Raw genomic sequence first — 5079 nt, 5'->3', positions numbered from 1 at the left:
AAGCAACTTTATAAACCCCTGCTTTATTTAATCCATCAATTGAATCCTCAGTAGAGCCCAATATTGTTTTGAGTTGGGTATTCCTACTAGTGTAGACGATATCCATGCCAAATCTTTTGAATTTTGAGTGAAGTTGACGTGTTAAGGCCCCATCATATTCCACAGCTATTCTTTTCAGGTCTTCTGTAATTGGGGTGAGTGTTGTAAAAGATTCTCTAAATTTAATTCGCTTCTTTTTCTTTATAATGGCTTGAATGGTGCTCCCATTATAACCATTTACCTTTGCAACTTCGAAAATGTATTCCAATTCCTTTTTGCTGGCTATTTTACTGAAGAGTAGGGTTTCCATCCGATGTATCATGTGGTGGAAGGATGCCATTTTATGCTGGAAGGAATGACTAGAAGTGGTAGGTATTACCCGTTTTGTGTTCGTGGGCTTCCTAAAAATCTCAATTTCTAAGTCCTTAGACTTTCTAACAACAACAACCTCTAGAAAGGGAAGACTATTGTTTTGTTCCTTTTCAATCATGAATTTTAAATCTCTGTGAATATTATTAAGAGATGTAAAAAACGCTTCAAGTTCCGTCTCTTTCAAAATACAAAAAATATCATCCACATATCTCCACCACCGGATTGGTAAAAGGTTATTGGTTTCTAATTTGTTTTCTATGTTTACCATGAATAACTCACATAAGAAGGGGGGGACTTGGGAATTTACTGGGCATAGCTTAAAACTCTTTTAGTAACCACTTTGCTATTTTTTCTGTTGGAGCCCCTATAGCTGAAATAATTTCCCTCATTTCGTTTCCTGGTTTATGGATTTTTGGTAAGCCTTTTATTCTTGGAAGAACTGGATTAGAAACTCGAAGATGTTGTAATGTATCGCCCAAAGTGGGTTTGCAGTCTTTAATTGTGTTCTCAACTCGTTTTACTATCTCAGCAAGTGGATTAGTTCGTAGTTTAAAATATAGACCGTTTTCAATTTTTGGGTCATCTGTTCATCATAGTCAGTTTTGTCCATGATGACAGTTTTATTAACCTTGTCTGCTTTTAAGTAGAAAACTTGTTTGTCGCGCAACTCTTTAATGACCTTTGTATCAAGTGAACTTTTTTGGCGTGGAATCGTTTTGGCAACATTTAAAAAAAATTGACGTACCTCACTAGCTTGTGTTGAAGAAAGTTTGCAACTATCGATACCTGTTTCAATGTCAATGATCGATTGTTCAATGTTCGGTTTCGCGGGAACTGAGTAATTGAGACCCATATTTAGAAGATTCTGTTGTTGTTGTGAAAAATCGTACGAAGACTTATTGACCACAAAGTAGTCAGGTGTACTTTGGCCGCTTTTTTACCTTTGTTACCCTGTCGAAGTAATTGATTTACCTTTTTTATCCCTAATTTACGTTTTCGTTCACCCTCACATTTTTCCGCTACTTCTTCTTTTGTCAAAAAATGTTGAAATTCGAAAGGAAAAACTTTATCTAGTTTCAAATGAAGTGAATAACATTCCAACGTTATAGAGCTAAGTTTACTATAAAGAAACTTGATACTACTTTTCAAATATTCTCTTTCCATGCGTTTTACGATGGTGGGAGATAAAAGACTCTTCACCTTTACCCTATGACTAGTAGGGGTCACATGGTGCTTAAGGCAATTTTTAAGAAAGGAAATTGATTTGTGTATACCCGCAATGCTCTTCTGTAACTTTAAAAACCTCGATGGCTCATTTGGCTTGGATGCCATTGTCAAATAAATTCCTTTTTGAGCTTTTTTGAGTTAGCTTTCTTTACTATTGAAGGAAAGACGACTTCTTACTGCTGTAGTCAAATATCGAATGCCACTTTATTTCTACTCAAAATTATATTACCCTAAACCTACAGTTCACTTCATGCTGTCGTGTTCGCCCGATGTTTGTAAACACCCAGAATGCTATCGCCAGCATGTGGTGCGATGTGACTAGGTCACTGATGCCCGATGACGGTCTACTCGTTGGCAACATGTGTTGCGTCGTATTCAGGTCATCCGTGCTCGTCGGTGGTTTCGTTGCCTTCGCACGGTGAGTGGTGTGGGTGCATCCTTTTTCCAGGATGAATCTTCGTTGCTAATTCGTCCCCCCTTAGAGATTCGGTTCCATCCGAATCACGTCTTGGGTTGTCAATGTTCTGAACCTGGGTTGAAGGTCGGCTAGCTGCTGCGTCATTCCGGACTCTATTGTTGGATTGTGGCCTTGAGTTGAATTACTGAAGTTGATTCGAAGAGTTTTGTTTCTGTGGACGAGAAAACTCAAGAAAAATACGAAACCGATTATAAATGGCGTGATTGCCATCCCTCCAAAGATACTTCAATGAGGGAACTGCAAACTGGTACTATTTAACCGGAGCAATTCCAACTCCTTCCGATTCTCCAATTGAAGATTATGAAGGTGTTCCATACTGAGATTAAGTATCTCTCGTTGCTTTTTGATATGAACTCCGTCTAAATGAAGTTGGATTGGATTACCTGGCAATGTTCGAGTCTTCGAAATGTATAAAACGTCGTTTATATATAAACGGCAGTTATTAAAAGAAATGAGAAATGACCCTGAAAGAGTTCTGTTTGGAATTCCACAGGTTGATGATAGTGTAAAATTTCTAATAGTGTTTACTAGTATGTGTGTTTCGTCGAGAAAAACGATTTCCTCTTCGACAGGGTTCGAAGTATAATTGCAAGTCACAGGCTCTTCTCTCAACAACTTGGGTATACATGTTGAATTATCCGGTTGAATTTCGTGTACGGAAAATATAGTTGGTTCGATTGAATCAATTTGATAAGTTTCATCATCATGTGTTAAGTAAAATGGATGAGGTGTATGTATCTGTTTATCTTCGTGTATGATTGGGAACAAGCGTACTTTGCTGAAAGTTCTGGGATCTAGCTTTGGCACCCTGATGATAAGTGTGATCTCCATATTATTCGATGCTACGACTGTCGTCGCGAAGTTGGTGGCTTCTACTGCAGTGTGAACTGTTATATTTTCTCTAGCTAAGTCTGTAAATAATATATCTATTTCTCTTGGACTTAAATTTTTTTCGTTAACTAATCCTAATTTGGCTAACATTATAGTATCAATTATTTGGTTGAGTTTTTCAGACAAGTAGTTAAGGTGGAATAAAATTTTTTTACAATAAATTTCGATAAATCCTTCATTGAACAATTGAATTGCCTTTTTTGTTTGAAACATAGCCTCCTTTAATTGTAAATTGATTTCGCGGTTGATTTTTACCTCTTGTTATTATTGATGATAAGATTATTCATAGATGAATTTATAATTTGCAAATCATTGGCATCTGGGCTACCTGCTAAATATTTCCAAAAAGTTCCTAAACTGTCCCAACGTTTATATCTCCTAACTGGGTCTATACTCTTCAAGGCAAATTTTACTTCATTAAATTTTTCTATTATCAAATCTGTAAACTGATTTGGACTAAAGTTTTCAAACTGGTCTTGGAGGCTATTGATTTGCGTTCTGATAATGGTGTGATTGAAATGGTGGATGTAATATTTGTAGTCCAGTCTGAGTCGTCCTTCTACATGGTGAAATACCAGAATTGGCTGATGTCGCAAATCCCGTAGTTCGATTTTTGCGTCTTGTCTAGTTTCCGATGTTTGGGTGATGAATAAGAGTAATAGTCTGTAAGGTAGACAGAAAGTTAGGCTTTTCTAATTTTTATATCGTTTTTATGGATACGTCTACCGTCAGGTGTGGTAACAGTACTTTTGTTGACTTTCGCAATTTTAATTTATTTATATCTGTTGCAGTGTTTGACTCTTCGTCTTGTTTTTCAAAGGCGTCTATGTTGTCGTCAATTGCAACGTCAACGGTCTCAACAATCGTCTGTGATCTGTTCGATGGTAGGATTATTTCGTATGGTGTAAACCTGGTGCATGAATGGATAGTTAAATTATATTTATGGATAGAAATATTTACGAGATCGATCACGGACTTCTCAGGATTTTCTGCTTTTTGAATCCGATATATTTCTAACAGTGTAGAATGCAACCTTTCAACGATTCCATTCATCTCACTGCGACCGGTAGCTGTAACGTACGGTTCGATCTCATAAGTATTGTAAAAATGCACAAGTTCTCCCGTCATGAAAGATTTTTCGTTATCCATAACTAAGACTTTTGGTGGTTGATATTTTAGAAGGATATCTTTTATTGCTGGGGTTAGGTCTATAGCAGCTCGAGATTCAATTAATTTGATCTGAGCAAATTTTGAAAATTTATCAATATATGTAAGAAAACGCAGGTTCTCTAAGAAAAGAATATCTATATGGGCGATTTGGAATGGTCCAGTTGGAATAGGAGTCTTTTGGAGAGGGAAATGGATAGGGTTCCTATCATATTTGCATTCGTGGCAAATGCGACAGGTTGCGATGAATTCTTTGATCTTTGGCTGAATTTTAGGAAAATAGAATTGCCTAAGAATTTGTTGTTTATTTTCATCTGCACCTCTGTGGGCACTTAAATGTTCGTTTTTTATAACGTCCCATTGCAGATTTTGCTCTTTGACGTCCTGTAAAAGCTTTTGGGTGAAACGAATTTTTAACGTCTTACTGCTTCCAAATTTATCTTTGAAGACTTCTTGGATTTTCCCCATTATTTTTTCAGACATTAACAATCTGTTAACCTTGGTAGGATCGAAATGAGTTTTCAGGGCCTGAAATAAAGTAGAATCATTAATTTCGTTAATTTGTACTGTAATCCTAGTAAAGCCTGGAAATGGCTCTTCTGTTGCTATTTGGTCTGGTTCTTCTTTAATAATCACTTGGTGTTTGAATACGTTAAGCGGTGCTTCTGTGGAAACGATACAGAAGTCATCACTAGTGTCTGTGGAGTGTTGTGTTCCCGTCATTGAACAAACAATTCTGCTGAGTGCGTCCGCAACTACATTAGTCTTCCCCGGTTTATACACGATCTTGTAGTCGTGCTCTTCCAAATATGCCTTCCAGCGCTTTAGCTTGGCGTTCGTGTTTCTTGGAGATAAAGCGAACGTTAGTGGCTGATGATCGGTTAAGATTTGAAATTTCGATCCAT

General features: G+C 37.0%; 1 pseudogene; it reads right to left on the bottom strand.

The window, feature by feature from the left end:
* Nucleotides 1-2116: 2116 nt before the first annotated feature.
* On the bottom strand, nucleotides 2117-4156 carry LOC129720065 (uncharacterized; annotated as a pseudogene).
* Nucleotides 4157-5079: the final 923 nt, after the last annotated feature.

This window comes from Wyeomyia smithii, chromosome 2 (assembly GCF_029784165.1).
Source record: "Wyeomyia smithii strain HCP4-BCI-WySm-NY-G18 chromosome 2, ASM2978416v1, whole genome shotgun sequence".
Classification (NCBI taxonomy): domain Eukaryota; kingdom Metazoa; phylum Arthropoda; class Insecta; order Diptera; family Culicidae; genus Wyeomyia; species Wyeomyia smithii.
This window is presented reverse-complemented; position numbering and strand designations above follow the sequence as displayed.